At 46.2% G+C, this 25414-nt stretch overlaps 1 protein-coding gene across 2 annotated transcripts in view; it reads right to left on the reverse strand.

Moving 5' to 3' along the window:
• FAM13A (family with sequence similarity 13 member A) overlaps positions 1 to 25414 on the reverse strand; it is a 172271-nt gene that overhangs the window by 79926 nt on the left and 66931 nt on the right. The gene's annotated exons all lie outside the window — the stretch shown is intronic.

A 25414-nucleotide genomic window follows, 5' to 3' on the forward strand; every position in this document is an offset into this window, starting at 1 on the left:
AAAGGCCATGCCTAGTTTATCCTAGCAGCAGCAAGAGGCAAATGTCTGCCCAGCCCAACCTTGTAGTAGCAAGGGTCACATGCCTGCTTGGCCTGGCCTCACTGTAGCAAATCTCATACACCTTCTTGGCTCAACTTTGCTGCAGCAAGTGACACATCTACCTGGCCCGGCTTCACCAAGGGATGCACTCACCTGGCCTCACCTGCCCCTGGGTACACTCAGAGTTGACCAGGCAGGCTCTCCCTCCCACCTTTGCGGGGTACAGTGGGATCCTTTTCTAGGGCTGCTTTCCCTTCTCAATCTGCCTCTGCTTGTGAAGATAAAAATGGGAAAAGATGGAACTGTATATGCTACCTTGGAGGAATGATGGGATAAAAAATGTAAACAGATGGGTGCAAAGGCCTTTGCATAAAGGCCTTTTTGACCTTCATGAGCTTGCATCTAAAAAGGAGGCCTGGTGGGCAGGAGCCTGTTCTCAAAAGCAGACTGAACTTCTTAGGTCAGTTACAGCAAGTTATGAGTTCAAAACTGTAGGACTGTGTTTGTTCCTATCATTATGTGGAACCAAAGGCCAGGTCCGAAAGGTATCTTCTCCATGACCAGGCTGTAGGTGATCAAATGTCCCTCCAAACAACAAAATTCATCCATATTGGGGAGGGGGGGAAGATACCAGGGAGAAGAGTTGCAGCCCAGCTTTCTCCTTGACCTGTTGGTTGTACTATAGGGAGCATTCTACCATGTGAACCCCCACCAGCAGTCAGCAGTAGGATAATCTAGAGACCACTCAATTTGCTTTTTGAGAAAACCAGACCATCGTTTTTTTCTGGGGCACAGATTTTCACACCAAGTTTTAGTCTGTGCTGCTTCTGAAGACAAAAGTCAGGTATGGATGCTACTTAAACAGCCTAATCGCGTTACCTTGTTTATGGGTGCATCCCAGGCCTTGGTGCTGAGAGTTCTGTGTTGAGAGCTCCCAGCTGTTTTTAAAAATTCATTCGCAACCACATGCAGGCCAGATTCAGATTTGGACTATCACATGTGGGGGAAAGATACTTAAACCTTCCCTCTGCACCGTTTTCTTGACTTGAAACAGCCCTGCAGAGGTACTGTTTGCCTCAACGAGGAAACTTAACATACTGCCCAAAATGGTGCATGAGGAATGGTTCGGTATCCTCTGGCCACACACCATAGTCCTTGGGGCCCCAAGCAATTGGCAATTAAGTTTCAAAAATCAAAGGAAGCTCCAACCTTGGAATTTCCTTCAGAGATACTCCTTCAATACATACAAGATAACTCTATCTCTACCAGTTCTTACAGATGCTTTCGAAGCCAATCTTGGCTACATTATCGTGCCAGCAAAGAGCAAATTACAGGACTCTAGCTCAGCAATGATCAGAACACAGATAGCTGTCATTTATCATTCCAGAATATGGCACAATTAGCAAAACTACATTATATAAAGACGCTTCATGTCATAGACAGCACATGGCCTGGCATAAGCAAGGCTGGATCTAATAGCATCCCCAAGCTATGGGCTTCATCCTTCAGGAAAACACAATCCCACCTGAATCCCCAATCCTGGGTCAGCCATATAGCCAACCAATACCACCTCAGTCTTGTCTGGGTGTAGCTTCTGCCTGAAAAGCCACAGGCATTCATTTAGGGGCAATCTACGTATAAGTCCTTTAAGATGTGTGTTCTGATGTGGCGTGAACACAAGCCACATGAATTAAACACAAGTAGAGAGTGCTCCTCCAGTTACCCCCACAAAGACTCTGCAAAACAGTACCTCATCCTCGCTCAACCCAGCAAAACTGGGTAAATACTAGAATGAGGAAGAAATCTGCTCAAGGGGGATATCAGCCAAATCCTGCTAACTCTGCCAATTTTTGGTGGTGATGCCAAGTTTTGGAGACGTGGGGATCATAATGGGAGCATGCAGGTCTCTGCAAAGGCTTCACTCAACAATGTAGCTTCTGCTGTTCCCTCTACCTAACTTGCACAGTGGTGAAAAAAAAAAGAGGAGGGGGAATTAGAATGTGTTCTTTTGATATTCTAAGCATTGTTAATTTGCAAATGGACAGCCCAAAATGTAACGGCCAAATGAAAGTCCGCCCGGTCAGATGTGACGTTACCTGTTTGAGCCAATGTTGTTCTTTTTGTATAATTCATGCTAATGTGCCAGAATCTTTCAAAGTTCTTGCACAAGCTCTTCTTTCAAAGTTCTTGCACAGAGACCCGGAAGAGCACTTGAGCTCTGAGGGGCTTTTTCACTCTCATTGACCAACGCTCTTCCGTTTGTTATAATAAATTATAAGTAATTCTTCTCACAGGATTTCTTTCTGTGTGTTTCCTTTCACTGGGCCAGAAACACACTGGTTCACCAGCTTGTGTGTAACAGTGGGGTAGGGAAGTCTCCTCAGTGTCATGGAGGCTGATGTCAGCAACAGAACCCAGCCCTTGTGTCCACGTGCGGTGTTTGCACAGTTATGCAGCATAGCTGGATCTATTGTTCTCACACACACTGCACCCCATCATACATCATGCATGAATGCGATCAGTCAGGTGCCTGATGAGAATTTTCTCATGTACCCCTGGAGATGGTAAATTGGTCCAATTTGTGTCCATTTTTCTTGAGGCGTCTAAGTGTTGTATTAGATCGGCCCCTTGGATACTCACCGTGAAGGGTCCTTCTCCTCTGAGGACAGGAGGACATCTTGGGTGATTCCCACCGTCCAATCGGGGAGGCAGGAAGTTGATAAACCTTCTTCCTCTTCCTCTGGTAGGTGGGATCACCCACAGCTTCTCCAGTTCGGGTGAATCCCCTCAGCAGTACCTAACTATGCTCTTAGACAAAAACCCATTGTGTTAGAAAAACTTCAACAGCAAGGAGATAACAAACAGGCATGCGAAGAACAGCAATAACATATATACAACATAACTGCAAAGAACAGCGTCAGTTATGTGACTGTCTACCTGGACCCCGACTTAGAGGGGGACTTCAGGCGATCACACACACAAGGAGGAGTAGGACGAAGATCAGGGAGGGCAAGATGTCCTCCTGTCCTCAGAGGAGAAGGACCCTTCACGGTGAGTATCCAAGGGGCCGTTCTCCCTCTGAGGCGGAGGACATCTTGGGTGCTCCCAAAGCTGTGCCTCATGTCCTGGGTGGGGTTGTATCTTCGTCTCCTATGACGTGTTGTAACACCCTGCGTCTGAAGGCCGCATCAGCCGAAGCACTTGTGTGTAGCCGGTAATGTTTGATGAACGTTGACACCGAAGACCAAGTGGCTGCCCTGCAGATATCTTCCACCGACGCATTTCCTCTCAAGGCCGCGTTGGTGGCTGCACTCCTCGTTGAATGTGCCGTAATACCTGATGGGACATCCATCCCGAGGGCTTTGTAGGCTTCCATAATGCAGGACTTAATGCTATATGCTATAGCCGACGGAGACATACGGAGTCCCTTCTTTGGCTGTGAGATGTTGATGAACAAGGAGTCCGTTTTCCTGAACTCCTCTGTCCTGCAGAGATACGTCTTGAGAGCTCTCCTCACATCCAGGTTATGCCAATCTCTCTCCCTAGGATGCCGAGGTTCTGGGCAGAATGACGGAAGGTAGATCTCCTGGGAGCGATGGAAGTTGGAATAAGCTTTCGGCAGAAAGGTCGGGTCTGTCCGTAATACCACCTTATCCTTATGAAAAACACAGAGTTCTGGTCGTGTCGACAGGGCGCCCAGCTCAGAGATCCTGCGTGCTGAAGTGAGTGCTACCAAGAAGATGGTTTTGATCTTCAACCAACGGAGAGGAACGTGCCGTAGTGGTTCAAATGGAGGTTTAGACAAGGCTGTCAGGACCACGTTTAGTCTCCACGTGGGGAAACGATGCATCGTCGGTGGTTTTAGCAGTGTGGCACCTCTGAGAAACCTCCTAATTAGCACGTGAGACGTGAGCGTCGCACCGTTCCTGTCTGTCCAGACCGATCCAATCGCTGCAATCTGCCTCTTAAGGGTCGCTGGACTCAGTCCCCTGTCCAGGCCTTCTTGTAGAAATTCCAGCAAGGTGCGTACAGACCCGTCCAGAGGGCTCACTTTCTTGCGCCTGCACCACCTATGGAAGGCTTTCCAAGTGCTGTTGTAAATCCGCACAGTGGATTTTTTGCGGGATGCTAGAAGGGTGTTGATGACATCGGAATTCAGACCCTGGAGTTGAAGGTGGCTCCGCTCAATTTCCACCCTGTCAGCGCCCACCACTCTGGGCGTGGATGCCAAATCGGGCCCTGCTGGAGCAGGTCCGGGTAATTCGGCAGGTGAAGAGGAGGGGCAACCGACAAACGTTGAAGAGTAGAGAACCACGGCCTTCTGGGCCACCAGGGGGTGACAACTATCACCGTGGCTCCGAGTTCCCCTATTCTCCGGAGTAGCTTGGCAATGACAGGCAAGGGAGGAAAGGCGTACAGGAGGGTCTCTGGCCATGACGCCGTAAGTGCGTCTGTGTCTTCCGCCAGTGGGTGGAAATATCTGGAGTAGAACCTCGGTACCTGTCTGTTCTGGTGAGACGCGAAGAGATCCACCTCCGGACAGCCGAAGCTCTCTATCAGTAGCTGGAAGGCTTCCCTCTTGAGAGACCACTCTCCTGGGTGAAGCGACTCCCTGCTCAGCCAATCCGCGTGTGTGTTCTGGACACCCCTGATATGTTCCGCTTGAATGGAGGCAAGGTTGTTTTCTGCCCAAGACATGATCTTGACTGCTTCCGTCTGCAGATGGGATGATTTGGTCCCCCCTTGCTTGTTGATATATGTCTTGGCCGCTACATTGTCTGTCCGGACTAGAACATGGTCCCCGGCCAGCATGTCCCTGAAGCGGATCAGTGCCAGGTAGACCGCCCGCATCTCCAAGACATTGATTGGAAGTAAGCTCTCCTGTTCTGACCAGGTCCCCTGAGCCGGAACATCCCTCAGCGTTGCTCCCCAGCCCCTCAGACTGGCGTCTGTGAAGATCTGCGTGAGTTGTGGTGAAAGGAAGCTCCTGCCCTGGCGCAGGTTGTGGTCGACTGTCCACCATCGGAGACTTTCCTTCACTCGTTGAGGGATCTGAACCTTGGTGGTTGACTTTTGGGCTATTTGCCACTGGTATGGGCGTAAGAAGGATATGAGGGGTTTGGCGTGGAATTTGCCCCAGTAGATAGCCTCCATGTTGGCCGTTAGGAGTCCACTGAGCTTTGACAGCTCCATCAGTGACGAGGATCGTTGTTGGATCGTTTGTAAGGTCAGTTTTCTGGTCTTGGCTCTCTTGTCTTCTGGGAGGAAGAAGGCTCCCTCTTTGGTGTCTATTATTAACCCCAGATGTTCCAGTCTCTGGGATGGGGTTAGTGAGCACTTGTCTCGGTTTATAAGAAAACTGTGAGACTCCAGGAAGTCTATCGTGTAGGCCGTCTCCTTTTCTGATGAAGCTTTGGAGGAGGATCTTATTAGGATGTCGTCCAAGTACGGGTGCACGTGTACGCCCCTCTCCCTTAGTTGGACAATGGGTACCACTAGGAGCTTGGTAAACACCCTGGGTGCGGTAGCCAACCCGAAGGGGAGTGCTCTGAATTGAAAGTGGTCTGTGTGGATGGCGAACCTGAGGAACTTCCGATGAGCTGGTGTAATCGGGACGTGAAGGTAGGCCTCGGTCAGGTCGATAGACGTCAAGAACTCTCCCTTCCGTAGAGCCTCTGCAATGGATCGGAGTGTCTCCATTCTGAAGCGTCTCAGTTTGATGTGCTTGTTTACGTATTTGAGATCGAGAATGGCACGCCAGTCCCCATTCCTTTTGGGGACCGTGAAGAAGATGGAATACACTCCGTGACCCTTCTCGGCTGGTGGCACCGGTTCGATTGCTCTTATTTCTAACAGGTGGCGAACGGCTTGCAGGGCAATGGCCCTTCTGTGTTGGTTCCTTCTCAGTGGGGAGATGATGTAGCGCTCCCGTGGAATGGAGGCGAACTCTATGGAGTAGCCATTGGAGACAACCTCCAAGGACCACGCGTCCGCTTTGGAGTCCGTCCAAGCCTGGTGAAATAAGAGCAGTCTTCCCCCCACCGGGATGCGAAGATAGTCAGGGTTTGTGACCCTTGTCCTCCGGATCTGGCCTGGTGCCACGCATGCCCTGAGCCCTGTTGAATCTGGGGTGAGGGTTGGACCTTCTAGGTTGGTTTCTGGCCACATTCCAGGAATGTCTTTGGTCTGGTCTGTTCCTAGGAAGCGTATGCTGGGTTCGGAAGGGATGATAATTGTAGTTTCTCCTTGAGGATTGCTTCAGGGCCTTGGGCAAGGCCTTCTTCTTGTCCCTTGTTTCGATCAGAATTTTTTCCAGTTGGTCCCCAAACAGTTTTCCCGCTTGGAAAGGGTACGAAGCCAGTATCAGCTTTGCTTGCAGGTCAGCGGGCCAGGCTCTAAGCCACAGGAGCCTTCTAGCTGCTACTGAAGACGCCATGGCCCTGGAAGACAGCGATAGAGCGTCCAGTGTGGCATCAGAAACGAAGGTGCACGCCTTCAGAATTCGGTTGGCTCCCTCCATGAGTCTTCTGTTGTTGTCTGGAAGCAACTGCAATAGCCTTCGTATCCACACCACCGAGGCCCTGGACACCATGGACGCGATGGCAGAGGCTTTGATGGAGGTAGCCATGGTCTCATGAGCTCTTTTTAAGACGGCTTCCCCTTTTTTATCCAGACCGTCCCTGATGTTGCCTTGACCATCCTCCGATAGTAGCCCTTGAGATTGTAATGCGGCCACTGGTGCATCGATGGCAGGGACCTGTAAGAACTCGTCCACAAAATTAGGCAACACATATAGCTTTTTAAGATAATTGGGCACCTGCTTTGTAGCTGCCGGTGCAGACCACTCTGCCCTCAGCTGGCGCTCAAAGTACTCTGGGAATGGAAACACTTTGGCTCTGGTATCAGATCTAGGGAAAAACTCCTTGTTTCCCTTGGGCCGGGATTTCTGGCCTGATGGTCTTGGAACCTCCTCCTCCTCCTCCCCTTCTACTGGGTCTTTTAAGTCTAAGGCAGATAGAGTCTTAGCCAGTAGGTATTGATAGTCTTCCATCAGGAAAAGTCTATTAGATTGCTGGGGAATATTGGAGTCAGTCTCCTGTTCCTCCTCAGAGAGGAATTCTCCCTCCTCAGAAACCTCACTGATGGACTGTTCCTCGCTGACCCAGCCGGAGGGCTCTCTGGCAGTGCTCCGGGTTTGTTTTTTGGCTGCCTTGGTGGGCCAGGGTCTATTCGGTGAGGGGAGGCCCGAGGGTCCCTGTTGTGCAGAGGAGGTGGTGGGAGAGGAGGGGTCAGGAAGGTGTGCCTGGCTCAGAGCCAGGATTTCTTCCCTGAGGGACTTCCTGATGGCTGCCAGGACCTGGGGAGACACGCCATCCGATGGATCACTTACTTGTGCTCCTGGAACGTCTGCGGTGTGGCCCTGTCCGCTGGAGCTCATCCCGGGTCCAAGATCTCCCGCCGGGAGGTTGGGAACCGCGTCATTCGTTTTTGGCGGGAAACCACAGCTAGCCGCGTTTGCCGCCGAATCCGGGCCTCCCTTCTTCCGGCCGCCCTCTCGGCTCTTCTTCTGAGATCCTGCCCTCTCTGGCTTCTTGGAAGGCAGACGAGGGCGTTTCTGGGGAGGCTGCCCGGTCCCTGCAGCTTCTTCACCGGGAAGCTGATCGTGACTGCGCGTCACGTCGGCACCGGCAGGGCTTTTTCCCGCCGTCGGCAGAACGGCCCCGGGAAGGCAGCCCTCTGCCTTATCCAGAAAGGAGTCTTCGGAGTCGGATGACCCCCTTGACATCATCCTGGCTCCTGGCTCGCTCTTCTTCTGATTCCCCAATTAGAAAGGGGACAGTGGGGAAGACACAGAAGGGAACAACAGGAGCACAAAAAGAAACACCAGAAAGACTGAAGTAAAGGAAAGGGTAATAGGAAGAGGTAGGTAGAATAAGAAGGAAAAAACAGAGAAAAAATAGCAAGGATAGCCTAGCTAGCCTAAAGGCTACTGCTCTCCCCTGAGGCAGGAAAAGAACTGGAGAAGCTGTGGGTGATCCCACCTACCAGAGGAAGAGGAAGAAGGTTTATCAACTTCCTGCCTCCCCGATTGGATGGTGGGAATCACCCAAGATGTCCTCCGCCTCAGAGGGAGAAGCAGATACTTGCACAAGGGGACCTGAAGGCCTTTATCCTTCAACCTAGAGCAATAGGCAGTGCTGTAACACCACACCAACACTCATTTCCAGATGTTTACAAAGAGCAAATGCAGGTCAGGCAGGAATTACATTCCTCTCCAGGGGCGGTCATGTTACTGCCCTCCCTCATGCTCACTAACATAAATACCTGTGAAATATACTTTAAAAAACTGAAGTTACCATCCCCATTACCTCCCCCTGCAAGTTAATTCCCCTGTGTTTTTAGAACGGCAAAAGTTATTGACAGAAATTTAATCAGGTTGTACTAATTGAAAGTGCAGAGAGAAAGGAGCATGGTTGAGGAAACAGCCAGTGGTAGGCCTGCCAATATTACCTACTGTGTCAATTAGAGGAAATCAGCCATGTATGTTTCCTTTTAAAAAAAATGCTGACAGCCAGTTAAGTGCATAATTCCCAGCAGGCAGGCACCCCAGTGCCAAATTTCTGATCCCAGCAAACGTTTGTCTGTCCAAAGTCAGGCTGCAGTTCTACGTGGCACTATTTTCAGGTCGAACACGAGCATTTGCTTTCCTTTATTGCACAAGCCTGAGCACATCTAGAACAAGCCGGTTGTCAGATCTTGCAGAAAAAGAGAAATGGAATTTTCCATTTAATCAAAAACAGACAAAGCCCTGAAATTTCTGGCTCGTCCCCCTCCTGCTCTTAAAACAGCCAAGCTGGACAGTAATAGGACATAAAATACCAGGAGTTTACTTTGAAGTCAATTCACTTCTAAAATTCTTTTTATACCTTAAGACCAGATGCTCACAGGTAGAAATTAGAAATTCTAAATCTGACCTTCCTCTTCCTTGTTTGTTTGGTTTTTTTTAGGTTCACACAAGTACAAAGTTTCTTATACAAGATTTCTGTCTGTCAAATGTCTAGTACTTAAAGCTTGGTAGGGTATAATAATTTTTAAAAGTAGAATTAGCCTGTTTACAACACTTCTTTTACCTGAAGAATCCCTTTCAGAGCTCAGGTGGATGTGTTATCCGTCAGGAAAAGCATGTCCACCTAGCTCTCATATCTCACTAACCCCTTTCATTGCAAGCTCCAGAGTACTCTATGCATAACCTGCACCAGGGCTTTTTTTCAGCTGGAATGTGGTGGAACGGAGTTCTGGCACCTCTTGACAGTGGTCACATGGTTGGTGGCCCCGCCCCCTGACCTCCAGACAGAGGAGAGTTGAGATTGCCCTCCGCACAGCACCGCTTGGCGGCGCGGATGGCAATCTCAACTCCCCTCTGTCTGGAGATCAGGGGGCGTAGCCACCAGCCATGCGACCATTTTCTCCTAGGGCAACCCACTGAGTTCCACCACCTCTTTTCCCAGCAAAAAGCCCTGACCTACACTATTACCTTCTCCTTCTCCACCCCTCCCTATCCATTACCAGACACTAAGGAGGGGGGCTTTTTATGCAGAAGATCTAAAAATCCAACCCCTCTTGTTTAAAAATCCTGGGAAGAGGGCTTGGGAAAGACCTTTTGCTGCCTGAGACCCTGGAGAACTGCCTGACCAGATGGGCGAATGACCTGACTCGCATATAACCAGCTTTATATATGCGTATTTCTGGAATCTTTCTCGGAGTCTCCTTTCTCTGACCCATAAAGAAGAAACAGAGCCAGAACATTATGATAGAAGAAAAAGATACTCCTGACAGGGCAAGTTAAGCTCACAACCTTCCAGGTATATAGCCAAAATTTGTCTAACGAATTTAGCACTTTCTCCTCATTGGAATCATGAGTGAATAAGGAGAAAGATATGCAACTTAGGATACACATGGAAGTCTGAGCTGCAGAGCTTAAAAAAGGGTCACAAGCACACACACAAGTAAAATCGCATTTCTGCTCTGGAACTAATAATCCTCTAGTTTTAAACAGAGAGATTTACATATGCCTTCCTCGATAAAATGTGGGCCTCATAATGCACATTTTTGGGGATGGTGATTTTAAACTGTAAGTGAAAGAACAAGGAGATGAAGGGGAATAGTCAAGTCACTCTCAACCAGCCAGCAAAAGGTTACTTTGTCAGGAAATGCCATGTTGAAAACTGTCAAGAGCTTCATAGGAAACAGCATATGGCAATGTAAAGGTTTTCACCATAGAAAAGCACATAACTTTGTCCGTTATAGGTCACGGTTAAATTATGAAGCAAAAGTTTTGTTTTATACAGAGTCTTGGAGCTCCTTCCAGCCAGAAGACAAGACCATTGCAACAACTGATAGAAGATATTGCCCCACACCAACTTGCCCAGAGAAATCATGACTCACCATGGGGCAAACAGCCCAGTCGTTAATAATACCCTTCATGAGAACGTCCAAGAAAGCAGAATGCAGATTAAGCCACAAGTGACTTCAACCAAATTCCATTTAAGCATAAGCACTGTGCCGGGACATGACAGAGCAACCATGAGAAAGCTACATAAATAAGTCTGGATTTTGTCAAGCCTGGATGGGAGACCCCTTGGTAACCACACAAGGAATTCCATGGAAGTATCCACTGTCCCAGAAACAAACCTGATTTTCTGGTCTCTGCCCCTTGGTACCTCATTATCCTGATTCATGCATTTTGGAAATGCCTTGTAAGCTTCCCAGGGAACGAAATCCACAATGAACAACTATTAACAGAAATTCATGTAAATAGAATTTTCCAATCAGTAATTCAATACAAAAATATTTATATAGGAATTAAACATCCGACCGTGATGCTAGCAAGTGTCTCTCAGAGAAACATAATTCTCTAAGAGACACTTGCTAGCATCACGGTCTGATGTTTAATTCACTGTTGTTATGTTTGATGGGTATTTGGTTAATTCTATATTAATGATTGGTTAATTCCTATATAAATATTTTTGTGTTGAATTACAGATTGGAAAATTCTATTTACATGAATTTCTGTTAATAGTTGTTCATTGTGGATTTCATCCCCTGGGAAGCTTTTTGGGTATTCTAGTATATTTTCCCTTTGGGAATGCCTCTGTTGTTTTGTATTGTTAAAATTTATCAGCATGAGTTGCTAGAGATGTCATTCTTTAGGATCCAACCACCTCGAGAGGCTCTCCCTTGATAGAGAGGTAGATCTTGGTTCTACTGCACATGCATGTAAATCCAAAGACACAAACTCTTCTGTTTGCGTAGTACATACATTGGTAAGACTCCTTCTGAACTCTTGCTAGCAGCATGTAGGACAGTTCCTTATGGAGAGCCCCTCATGGGGTTTTCAAGGCAAGAGATGAGCAGAGGTGGTTGCTATTGCTTTCCTCTGCACAACCACCCCTGTCTTCTTTGGTGGTCTCCTATCCAACTACTAACCATGGCTGACCCTGCTTAGCTTCCAAGCTCTGATGAGCATGGTCTAGTCTCGGATAACAGATCTTTAACCTAAAAACCTTCCATTTTAAAATAGGGCAAAGAAAATGAATACAGCATATAGAAAAGAGCCTTCAGGAGTGTATAAGTGGAGATGTTCCAGCAGTAATCCTTGTTAGAACTGTGTTTCCATTTTCAAATGTGAAATGTGGGAAGGTACAGAATGAATAAATTCATTCTTAGATTCACTACGCCTGGACCCCAGAGACTGCCTCAGGTGGAACATCATTTAAGATTTTAGAGGAACGAGAGCATCGGCCTTCACTTAGGGAGCTTCTCCGTGCCTTCAGCATGAGTACAACTCCAGCCGTTTCAACCAATGCATAGTTAACGCAGTTGGCAGGTTTTCCTTACACAGGGATCCCATTTGCAGCTAATTCAGGGGGCCCTGAAGAAGCCAAATAAATGCAACTTTATCTCATTTTGTCTCCATCTATATTTCTGCTGCCTCAGACCATTTCTCTGCACTGATGTGTAAAGACAAACTGGCAACAATTATCTGACAGGCTCCTTCTTACATAATTGTTCCTTTCATTTCTTGGGAGAGTGGCAGCGTTCACAAGGTACGCCAGATGGAGCTGCAATATACCAATCATAGCCAATAAATAGCTCCTCAGGTTCACAGGATCAAGTCAGTCACCGAGAATATCTAGGTCTCCCGGGGCAGGTGGACAAGAAGCCAACCTCAAAAAAGAAGCCATTGGCTTTTATGAGAGATGCCACACCTCACGTTCAGTGCATTAATCTTGCCCAACTAGCCTACTATCCCGTTGTGACAGAAGTGGGTGCTATTACATCTTGGATTCCTTAGAGAACTGGGAACAAGTTTCGAAAATGGCTTTCTGGGAACTTAAGTTATTAAAAACTATGTCATTCAATCTACTATAAGAGTATAGCAACATGACAGAGTTTGCTGGGTTCTTGACTTTCACTCTCTGGACAAGGAGGAACTCTAAGGACTAAATCACACCCTGTGACCATTCTCTTGACAGTTTTTTCTTTCTCTTAAATGCAGTCATGGCTGCCAATCTTCAGGTATGGACTGGAGTTCTCCCATAATTATAAGTAATCTCCCAAAATGCTACAGTGTCCCCAGTGACGTGGTGATGTCACTTTTGGGTGCATGGGAACATCATTATGTCATTAGCGAATAAACCTCCCGTCAGTTTCCAGACTTGTGCTTGTAACCCTTGGGGACCCCCATCCAGTTTCAGAATGTGGGAGTCACAGAACAGGGCCTCTGATTTATGTCCCTGTTGGGAAGGTTCACTTGGTAGAAAGTGATACTTCAGCTATCCTGGTTTTAGGCACTGTAGGGCTTTATAGATCAACACCAGCAATTATAATTGTGCCCAGAGCCAAATCGGTAGCTTGTATAAAACTTATGAGATATAAGCTGTATAATTTTTTCATTACATTTTGAACCAGTTCCTGCTTCTGGATAGACTTCACAGAGAGCCCCATGTAGAGTGCACATTGCAGAAGTCCAACCTGGACGGATAATCAGAGCTTGGATTACTGTGGCCAAATCTTGTTTTCAAGTGAGGCCTGCAGATGGTTTTCAAGTAAGGCCAGCTGGTACTGGTTAAAAGCACTGCATGCCACGGAGGAAATCTGCATCTCCATCTGCAGCCCCAGATCGAAAAGCACCCCAAGCTGCATGCCTTCTTTTAATGACGGGATCTGACCTTGCAGAGAACAGGAAGACTTTGCGAACCTTAACTGACAGTGCTTCCGTCTTAGCTTGGATGAGCTTAAGTTCATTAGCCCTCATCCAGCCCATTAATACCTCCAGACTTTGGTTCAAGACATCAACTGTCTCATCTGACCCTACTGAAAAGGCGAAGCAGAGAGGGGAGTCATCTGAAAACTGATGACAGCTCAGTCCAAAGCTCCAGGCAGCACTCCCAGTGCAGGCACTGAACAGCATCGGAGACAAGACTGAACCCTATGGGACCCCGATATTTCACATGCCAAGGTGTTCCCCAGCGTTACCTTCCCTCCTCCTCTACAGTAATGAAAACAAACTCTAATGATGTTATTCTTTCAGGCATTTCCCTATCCCCTTCTGCAGTGCCAGGGAGAAAGCCTTTCATAGCATGAGATACATGTGTATGTCAAAACGGCAGCCACAAGTTGACTGTGGCAGGGAAAACGTCACCTCTGCAGCAGGACTAGGAAATATCTGGAGTTGGACTTGTCCATCCACATGGTATCCACCTTCACTCTTTCCAAAAGAGGTCATAGCAGGTTTAGGAAAGATCACAGCAAACCCAGGGAAAAGCCAAAGAGTGCACAAAAGTGTCACAATGCTGTGTGGAAGTGGGGGGGGGGACTTCATATTAGCACTCAATCTGCTAATATTGATGCCCAGAACCCCAAAAGCTGAGTCATGACTCTGTTCGTAAAGAACAAGAATCTATGTTAAAGGGCTAAAGGGACGGGGGAGTATCAGAACTTAGCGCTGGCATTTTGAAAGTGGCATTGGGCTCTACCCCTCTCTGAAATGGCTGCAGGCAGAATTTGCACACAGAGTCTCTGGTAGCAGTTGGGCTCTGTTTCCTCTTTAAGTTGGAGCCAGGGACGGTTTGCTTTACTCCAGCTTAAAAAGGGAAAGCCATGGGATCCTCACCAGCTGCTGTGTGGAAGCTCCAAATAAAGCAGGGCATTGCTATGTGAAAATCCCCACCTGGAAACCCACACAGTCCTGTCAATGTAAGGTTGCCAACTTCCAGGATGGACCTGGAGAGCTCCCGGAATTACAACTGATCTCCAGATCAGAGGAATCAGTTGCCCTAAAGGAAATGGCTGCTTTGGAAAGTGGATCTATGGCATTATACCCTGCTGAGGTCCCTCCCCTCCCCAAATCTTGGCCTCCTCAGGCTCCACTCCCAAATTTCCAGGGAGTTCCCAGCTTGAAGCTGACAACTCTACTTCCATGTGAGATGACAGCAGGCAAGGGCAAACACCAGTGGTACACTGAGGGAACGAAAATTTGTTAAATGGAAACTAAAAAAGCCTCGACGCGTTTTGCATGCAGTGTTGTCAGGGGATCTGAAACACGATATAAGAGAAACATGAATAAAACAATATTAAAACGTGTGAGGCCAGAACACTTAGGCCCTCAAGCCACTCCCTTGTAAAACAATACTGGAACACTTCGTTGAAACAAAAAATAGACCATATTAAAAAGAGGAGTGCCGAACCAATGGAAAGTAGCTATGGGAGTCGAGCAATTTCTGAATTCCCAAACGGTTCTTCCTAAGCAATGGTCAATGGAGACATTACTTGATTGTGCCTTCTAGTGATGAAGGGACTCTCCCCCCGCATCTTGATTTCTAACTGAGGGCCAAGCTACAAGTGACGAATGACACTTGAACGGCAAGTGGATCAAGTGGAGAGCAAGTGGAGGGCAAGTGAACAGGGAGGAATACACTTGCCGTTCAAGTGTCATTCGTCACTTGTAGTTTGGCCCTGAGTTACTGATTACAAACATTGTGACCGGATGCTTTTTTAAAAAGAAAAAAACTTGCTTTTTATCAAGTATTCGACATTAGCTCACAACAGAAAACAAGATTCTGCGCATGCTAGTTTATTTAAATCACGGAAGCCGGCTGCAATTCAAACCACACAAAGCAGGCACCCCTGAGGACTCCAGCAGTACAGTGGGCAACTCCACAGACACTCTGGAGCCTCAGGACAATTTCTAACCTTGACGCTCTGGAAAACTTCCCTAACTTCCTCAGACTTTATTATTTTCTGGCTCATTATTTTCTCTGTTACTCCCCCCCCTTTTATTTCTTTGACTTTTGAAGCTTATGATTATCAAACAAAAAGAGAACCTCCTAAAAGCATCAGTATAAATGCATTTTCCGAATACAAATAGATTAAACTTGATGAGAGAGTGTGAAGTCTACCAAAAAAATTTCCCACAAACATTCTACTGGTAAATAGCAGCTGCAGGGCCCCAAATTTAGACCAGGGACACAAAGCACCCAAGAGGTTAAAGTTACAACCCTTTCCACCCATTAGAAACATAATGTTTCCAGAAACGTTGAAGCCATGGGAAATCCAAATCTCTGCACCCTACACTACTTTACCATATATCTTGTAGTTTTTGCCACCTGAGAGGTAAAGGGTTAAAAAGAGGAAGCACAAATTTTGTAACAAACCAAAGGAAGTGGACAGAAACAGTCTCATACAATCACAATATATCTACCAGCATATGGGGATATCAAGTTTGTTTCATTTATAGTCCACCTTTCTCACTGCCTATATTTTTCCTCCAACAGGGAAAACAGCCCCTGGAGCAGGACTCAATAAATTTCCAAAAATGTCATAGCAGGTTAAACCTCCTGGATCTGAATCCCAATGCTACCACTATTATTTACCAGTAAAAAATGCATTTATTTGACCCCCAATATGAAATGAGTTTGTTATTTGCGAAAATGCTTTTTACATGGAGGCTGATGGGAGCCTTTTTTTGGCTCACTACAAACCAAAAAGGGTCAGAGAAGTAAAGGCTAGGATAAAATAACAAGCAATACTGGTAAAAAAAAGATAGGGTAAAGGTAGTCCCCTGTGCAAGCACCAAGTCATTACTGACCCATGGGGGACGTCGCATCATGACATTTTCTTGGCAGACTTTTGTTACGGGGTGGTTTGCCGTTGCCTTCCCCAGCCATCTACATTTTACCCCCAGGAAACTGGGTACTCATTTTACCGACCTTGGAACGATGGAAGGCTGAGTCAACCTTGAGCCAGCTACTTGAATCTGGCTTCCACCAGGATCGAACTCAGGTCATGAGCAGAGCTTGGGCTGTAGTACTGCAGCTTACCACTCTGCGCCACACATAAACAATCTGTTGGCTGAGAGGTTGAGATATTTTCCTCAGTTTGGCAGGACAAGCTCAAGGACGGTACAGCTTTTTTCTCCTTAAGACAGTGAGACACCCACTGCATGGGAGAGCTTTAAAAGCAGCCCCTTTGGGGCTATTTGCTTAACTATGTTAATGGCCTCTAGACTTCCACTCTGCTCACCTTCAGCGGAAGAGCTACGTAAGTTACATAAAGGTTCCTTAGGCTGGGGGAAGGTGTCAGAGCGGTTAGGATACAAGCCAGTGTCTGTGACTCAGGCTAAAAATAAGATTTTGATGAACAGCACTATTCTGCTCTCATTTTACATTACGAATTAATTTAGAACTTCTCAGAGGGTGGCCATCTGATAATAGGTACAAGTTTACAAGCAAGGCTAACCCATATTCCAAAGCAGGTCAGCATCACGAAAGCCCTCCTCAGGCAAAATTTACTCCTAGCCCATCCATTTTATTCTGTCCAATGTTCCTTCTCCACAGGGTCTGTAAAGTATACTCTTCCCTCCCCCCAGCCCCCCACCCCAACAATTCCCCTTGGCATAAAGCAGGATTTCTCAGTGTGGCTCCAGGGGTTCTGCTGAAGAAAATGAAGGCATCACAAATACGTATCTCGAGTCTGCAGTTGCCTGGGCATGACAGGAGAGACAACTTATACCTACCTGCCTGTTTGTTGTCAGAATCCTGAGAAAGATAAGTATGGTTGCCATTTGACTCCCGCTGCATTATTTTAGAATGCCTAAAGGACAATGACAGAGCTAAGTGGGAAGTAGCAGGAACGCTTCCCTGCCCCCATTAGACTCAGAGCCAAGCTACAAGTGACGCCCGACACAGGTTGGACACTTGTCAGCTTCCCTCAAGTTTTGATGGGAAATGTAGGCGTCCTGGTCTTGCAGCTGTAATGGAGAGCCAAGCTGTAAAACCAGGATGCCTACATTTCCCATCAAAACTTGAGGGAAGCTGACAAGTGTCCAACCTGTGTCGGGCGTCACTTGTAGCTTGGCTCTCAGTCTTGTGGGGCAGCAACTAGAAGTGGAAGACATTGCTATCTCCCCGCTTTGTGGGGTTTAGTTGATGTGAACAGGTGTTTCTACCATATCAGCAATACATGGTATAAAAAATACTACCATGGTGTACACATATGTGACCTGACAAAAATAATATTATTTATGTTATGTATTTAATTCAATTTATATTCTGCCCTCCCCACATCAGCAGGCTCAGGGCGGATTTCAATCGGTATAGTAATTTAAAATACATATAACTTTAAAACCAATAAAACCACATATTTAAAACACACAGCAGCAGACTTCTCCAATAACCACTACCCAACCATCTCTAAAGTATTTAACAGGCTGGGTGGGTAGGGGGGGGCATATTTTCCTCTAGTCGGCCGGTAGGGAGGCCCAATCAGTGTCAACCATACGCCTGGTAGAATAGCTCCATCTTGCAGGCCCGGCAGAAGGATAACAAATCCGGCTGGGTCCTAGTCTCTTTAGACAGAGCGTTCCACCAGGTTGGAGCCAGGACCAAAAAGGCCCTGGCCCATGCTAGGCGGGCCTCCCTGGGGCTAGGGACCATTAACAGCTGTTTGTCACTGGATTGAAGCATCCTCTGGGGCTCATATAGGGAGAGGCGGTCCCGCAAATATGCCGGTCCCAGTTCGCATAGGGCTTTATAGGTTAATACCAAAACCTTGAATCTGATCCGGTACTCCACTGGTAACCAATGCAGCTGGTGCAATACCTGTGTAACGTGTGCATTAGAAGGTACTCCAGTGATGACCTCTGTCGCCACATTTTGGACCAGTTGTGACCGCCGGATCAAGTTCAAGGGAAGCCCTGCGTTGAGCGCGTTACAGTAGTCTCACTTAGAGGTGACCATTGCCTGGACCACTGTAGTTAAGTTGCGGGTCGAAAGATAGGGGGCGAATTGTCTGGTCTGTCGCAGATGGAAGAACAACGACCTGGCAACCGCCATGACCTGAGCCTCCATTTTCAAGGAGGCATCCAGGATCACCCCCAGGCTCCTAACTCTCAGAGCCAGTGTAAGCACCGCCCCATCGAGTGTAGGAAGCCTGGGCCCCAAATCCACACTCCCGCGGCTCAAGTACAGGATCTCCGTCTTCGAGGGGTTTAACTTCAGCCGACTCTCCTTCAACTATCCAGCCACAACTTCAAAAGCATGCTCCAGGACATCCGGGGCTGATCCAGGCCAGCCATCCATCAACAGGTATAGCTGGGTGTCATCAGCGTACTGATGACACCCAAGCCCAAAATTTCGCACCAGCTGGGAGAGGTTTCTAGCCTACTAACAATAAAGAATTATTGTATTAACTTCTGGCTGATAGTATATTGCAGAAGTATATTAACTTCTGGCTGATAGTATATTAAGGGGGAAACCATGTATGCTACTCTTGATACGAAGTGTGGGATAAAAATGTATTATGCTATGATAAGGTGGCCATCTCTGGGTTTGGAAATTCCTGATGTTCTGGGGGGTGGAGTCTGGGGAAGGAGGGATTTGAAGAGGGAAGGGACTCAGTATGGTATAATGCCATAGAGTCCACATTTCAAAGTAGCCATTTTCTCCAGGGGAACTGATCTCTGTTGCCTGGAGGAGCTGTAATTCTGGGAAATCTCCAGCTACCACCTGAAGGTTGGCAACCCTACCACCAACACCCTTCCTGGGATTCACCAAGTGTTTTTTAGAAAGTGGGTGGAATCATGGGGGACTCTTGCCCAGCAGGATTTCTGACTGGGTGGAGACTTGATCGGCTGTGCAGAATAAAATAACACTTCCGTTACAGCTGCCACCACAGTGTTGGTTTTCTTTTCTCTCACCCCTCCTTCTAGTGTATTTTTAAAATTGCTCCTTTTCCTCTGTGTATGTGGCTCTGCTTCCTGCAGCAGCCATTTTGTAGTTATGCTCATCGCTTTTTGTCAGAATTCCAAAGGTGCCCCCAGGCTCAAAAAGCTCAGAGACCCCCTGTACTGGATAGACCTGAGATGTGCTGTAACTGCCAGTCAGGATTTGGGACACGTAAACGTACATCATTAAGACGTTTTCTTCAAAACAGGTTTAAGTGGACTAGCCAGAGCACGTGCCCTGAAGTAACTGCAACGTGTAGACTAGAGCAAGTTCTTTCAAAGCCCTTCATCCAGGAATTTAAGTACATTTATTGTATCCCTGGTCCTAGAGGACAAGTACATAAGAAAATTATGGGAAGCACCTCCAGCTGAAAAATAATACTAAACGGTAAGGCTGGGATTGGGAAAGGAGTCTGAGGCCTGGAGGAGCTCCCCACTGCCAGTCAGAGTAGACAAAGGCCGTTTCCGCACGTCTCACCTGCTTGCGGAACATCGCGCGAAAGACCCGGAAGACAGCGTCTTCTCACGCGAAATCGCGCCAGGAAGACGCTGTTATCCGGGAGTTTTGCACAAAATCGCATCTTCCTGGTGCAATTTTGCGCAAGAAGACGCTGTCTTCCGGGTCTTTTGCACGATGTTCCACAGGCAGGTAAGACGTGTGGTAACGGCCCAGGTTTAGTTGGATAGACCAAAATATAAAGCAGCTTCGTGTGCACATGCGCACGCACACACATATATACATGTTACCAACAGGCATCAAGTGAGTTGAATTAATGCCCCCAAATGGGGCAGATTACGCACTATCCCTACCATTATGTACTCATGTTAAACTGAAGTCCCCCTCCACCCTAAATTGGTTTGTGATATTGGTAAGCCAGTTATATTTGAGAGGATGTATTTTTACCATAGCACTTGGACAACCGCCTCACTTTTTGCATGTCCATAAAAATGCCGCAGTTGCAACTTGCAATCTCAGAGTGGCCAAATGGTGCGTGGAGATTGATTTGATTTCCTTCCAGCTACTTAGAGACGAGCTTTTGTGAAAGACAATCTTGAGCACAGCTTCTTTTGCACACTGATAAGTGGACTGTTTCACCCCCCGCCCCCCAAATAAAAAGGCACTTTCACCTCAGGTTTTGAGCTAGAGTGCTAAAATTGTTCAAACAGCAGACACAAATATAACCACTCTAACCATCAGACAGCCCTCCCTTCCTGAGGCAACCAGCTGGCTGCCTTGATTAAAAACATTTTTGCTTTGTCCTAGGAGATTGCAGGTGTATTTCTGGCTGTGCCTGGACTGAGCCAAAACTAGCAATGGTAATATTATGCTATTTATCCTAATTATGCTGCTTCACATGTGACGATGACCCTGATCCTTTTATCTAAATCTTCACCGGGAAAGCTCTGGAAAACTCCTTCTGGAATACAAAGTGAGGGATAGAAGTTTTTCCTTAACACCCAGTTATGCCAAATAATGATATGCACTTCCATGCAAGATTAATGCCATTTACTTACTGGCATTTTTAATCATAACAATACTAATGTAATTCACTTTGAAATGTACACGGCAATAAATAATCTGAATGTCATAAATACGTTTATGGCATCTGAACAGGCCGAGGTTTCTCAGGAAGTAAATCTTGGCACAGAAGTGTAGCGTTGTGTAGCAAGTAAAAAAAGCAAAAGCAAGTTTGATGTTAGGAATTATTAAGAAACGGACTGAAAATGAAGGAGCAAGTATCATCCCGTCATTATATAACTCTATGGTTAGAAGTTCTAGCTGCTCAGTTTAAAAAAGCATACTGTAGACCACCCCGAGATAGTACAGATAGAAAATGACAACACATCTTCTGGCCAGGGTGGACAGGGGGGGGGCATACAAGAGAACATACACACAACCATAGTATACTGAAGTTGCATCTAGTACAGCATCCTGTTTCAGGCAGTAGCTAACCAGATGTCCACAGAAGCAGGGCATGGATGTCAAGGTCTCCAGGAATTTGACCAACACTCATTAAAAGCCATCTAAGTGAATAACTGTAACATCCTGTGGCTCTGAGCCCCACAAGCTAATTAGATGTTCAGCAAAGAAGAACGTTCTTCCTGAATCTACTGCCTATCAACTTCATGGGTGCCCCTTCTACTATAACAGGTGAGAGAAACATTTTCCTCTGCCAATTCCCCCAGGCCATCCATAATAAAAGCTGAAGATGTTTGGGTTTGTTGTTGTTGTTTTTAAAAAAGGATGTTCACAGGTGCAATTCAATGCCTACTTATTTGAGAGTAAGCCCCATTGTGGGGGCTTATAAGTGAGTTCATGTAAGATTATTACCAAAATCAAAAATGCTACATAGAGGTAAATTATATCCTGTTTAGATTTACTATTTTATAAAACTTTTCTGGGCCCACAAAACAGTTGAAGGCAGGTGACACAGTTCAGAACAGCTTTGGCCACATACCAGGATGGGCCCATTGAAGAATTCTACAAAACCTCATCTGCGAGTTGTGAGACGTGGTGCGTGTCACTGCCTAACAAAGAACTCTCAACCATCAGTGGTTGGACTGCAAAAACTTGACGGATTATTCATCAACATGTCAATTATCAATAATGTTAAGCTGTACATTTTTGCTCACGTGATCAGACTTTCTTATACAGCCTCTCTGTTGCTTTCCTACTCTGAGTTTTGATGTAGGTTGGCGCTGTATCTAGAAAAGGTTGCTGAGATCTCTTTTTGAGAGAGGTTCATTTGGTGGGTAGCTCAGTTAGGACCTTTTTGGAGGTGAGTGACTCAGCTACCTAGGCAGAGACTGTTGCCATCAGGGGCAGAGCTTTCACCACCTGCTCTACTTCCCTTCCCTTCCCTTCTTAATCTTCTAGGACATTCCACTGTGGACCTAAAAGTGGCTGTCCTCAAACAGAGAAATTTCAAGGGGGAGATTACAAGGGGAGACTGCTGAAATGGAGTCTATTCACAAACTCAGAATTATGGACCCCTCAGGGCTGAATAGAGACTTAGGATTCTTATCTCACTACTCTAATCAAGCTGCATTGTTCCATTGCACCTTTACATCCTTCCTGACATCTTCTTTTGCCAGACACTCCCATCTAATCAAGCTGCATTGTCCTTTACATCCTGATGCCTGCTCTTGTAACATTCCACCTATCTCTAGGCTGGGATATAAAGGCTCAGGGATCTCCATTCCTACTTGTGTCTGAAGAAGGGAACTCTGATTCTCAAAAGCTTATACCCTGAAAATCTGTTTGGTCTCTAAAGTGCCACTGGACTCAAATCCTACTGTTCTACTGTAGGCCAACACCTAAAACCTTCCCTCCCTTGTGTATCAGTTTGTTGATGGTCTGTTGTTTTCTCTTTTGTAAGTCACTTTGAGTCCACACTCTGTGGTGATGGTGGGGAGTACCCAAATAATAATAGCCAGCTCCCTCCCTGCTTCCTTCATTTTTTAAAATTGTTAATTCAACTTTTGCATTAAGAATCACATTCTACCATACCATGCCCTGGGGTCCTTCTACTATATAAAATACAGCCTTCTCCATATAAAATATAGTTTCTCCTTTATTTCCCCTTGTTTGCATCCCTTTCATCACCTCCAATTAGAAAGTAAACCGACCAAAACTCCTTCATTATTCCAGGTCATGTCGTTTGATAAGAGTACAATTACATAGTGTTGACTGAACATGTCAAGTATTTTGTTGTTTTTTTCTTCCCCCAAGTATATTGGGCCAATCCATTTCTGCACTTCCGTCATGAGCTTAGGAAATAGGTTTACATAAGGAATGAGGAAGGGTCAACCAATAACACCAATCCTCTAATGAACTCACACTTTTAAAAAATATGGTTTACTATGTGTGGAGCTAAATATTTTAATAGATAAGCAAAGTATCAGAGGAAGATACTTGTTTCTATATAGGGGTGTAAACAGTCTAGCCTCCTTGAGAATCTGCTATCCCTGCCAGTTAATAAGTAATCATCTTTATGACCCAAAATGATTTAAGTGGAGTTGTGCTCTTGTTCTCTTTCTCTCTCTCTGCTTTAGGCTCCTGTTGTGCTAGTTTTTCCAAGCTGACTCACTTAATTTTTGAAAAGTACATTTGACTCCACCCTCCTATGCAATCAATCCCGTTTTTATATTCTACTGCTGGCACCACGAATACTGTTGCATAACCAACTTTTGGAGAAATGTGTTCATCCAAAGCACAGACAACAACGCCCCTTGTGATATCTGTTTGTTTGTTTCCCCTTTCTCCCAACTTTGAGATGGTTGACATCTTGGCAACAGAGTTTGTTTTTTCCCCTTTGTTGCCAAGTTTTTCCACTGTACAAAAATTTCCATTGCCACCCCCAAAGGTTAGGATTACAAGGATGGGGCATACAGGAGATGTTAAGTAGACCAGAACCAGCTCATTCATGGACAAGCATCATGGATGTTACATTTGTACCATTAGTTCAACTCTGGTTTAAGATGGCAGCTACTTCCAATTGTACCCCTACCCCTCTAGGCTTTGTACTTAAACTATGGTGGTAAGCTGGTTTTCTACTACCACTGAAGGATCTAGCAGTACATTCATTGTTTGTAAAACACAGCGTGAAAGGGTCTAGAAGTGAATAAAAAGCATCCTTTTAGGCAGAAATAGCTGAGTGGTGCCAGTTTCCAAGGCAGGAACCAACAAGAAACTATGGGAGAGCTATTGCTTTTCTTTCCTACCTGTATACTAAGTGATAAAGAAAAAAATATCATTACCCCCATATGATCATATAAAATTGCCCAGGGCTGGTTTAAGTTAGATGGTTGTCCCAAGCTAGATATACTTATTGCCTCCTCTCACACCTCTACAATTCAGGTCCAAGCGGAGTCCCTGCGGCATATCAACGTGATGCACTGGTACCCTCCTCATGCAGCTTCAAGCAGTCGCTTGAGTGCCTTGGCTAGCGAACCAACCGTGCAGCAGCCTTACGCTGTGGCCATTTCCACACACCCTTAAAGAGACGGCCCACTCACCGAACACAGGCAACATCTCCATTTGCAAAACACTTGTGGGCCATCTGTTTTTTCGGCGCCTTTTCTGGGAACACACTTTCTGCGGTCACAGAAAATGTCAGGCTATGGATGACAGGCTATGGCAGATAGAGCCCTGTACCATTGCAGCAAGAAATCCAGGCTGTTGGTTAAATGGCTTTATTCAGAAATCAGATCAGTTCCACAGATACATCCATAGAATTACTTAGTAGCAAGGTAAGCATCTAAGCAGTAAGAACAGGTTGACAGGAATAGTAACATGTGGGAAAATCCTTCCTCTTAACACACGTTTGCTCCTTCCCCCTCCCAACAGTTAAACAGGGCTTTTGGCGTGAACTTGTCCTGAGAACGTCTCGCATATTTGTACTATTAAGTAGAGACACTGAGAAAGCAAGAGATCAAAGTTGAGACATAGCAGTGCATGGGAGTGAGCAGTATACAAGGTCAGAAGCACTGAAAGTTTCTACAGTCCGTTAGATAAGGCACCTGCAGCTTCAATAAGCCTGTGAAAGAAACAGTTATGGCATTGGCAATATGACATCACGTTACAGCATGAAACATTGGCTCAGAACAACAGGTCAGCATCAAATAGTGGCATGGATGGGGCACAGACATGACAAAAAAGGCACCGAAAAAACAGAATCCAAATGGCCCACAAATGTTTTGCAAACAGAGATGTCACCTGCATTCTGAGAGTGGGCTGTCTCTTGAAGGGTGTGTGGAAACGGCCTGTGAGAGACCACTGATCCTTCTAGGCCAGGATTGTCTCTTCTGAGGGGTCTATTCTGCTAAGGTTTCATTTAGGGATGTGTATGCAGGGAAGGAAGTAAGCCGTAGGAAAATGGGTTTGGAAAATAATTTGACAGCAGTGGCATCGTTTAGGTGAGGGGAGAGGATTGTGGGCAAAACAGACAGCAAAGGTAGTGTAATAATGTTATCACTGCTTGCAGAAGTGGGGTGAATGTCCTCTGAAATCTGTGTTTTAATCCCTTGGTATTATGGGGTTAGGGCACAATAATGCCATCTTTAACAATAAACGACAGCAACACACGC

Source organism: Eublepharis macularius, chromosome 10 (genome assembly GCF_028583425.1).
Source record: "Eublepharis macularius isolate TG4126 chromosome 10, MPM_Emac_v1.0, whole genome shotgun sequence".
NCBI classification, from domain to species: Eukaryota; Metazoa; Chordata; class Lepidosauria; order Squamata; family Eublepharidae; genus Eublepharis; species Eublepharis macularius.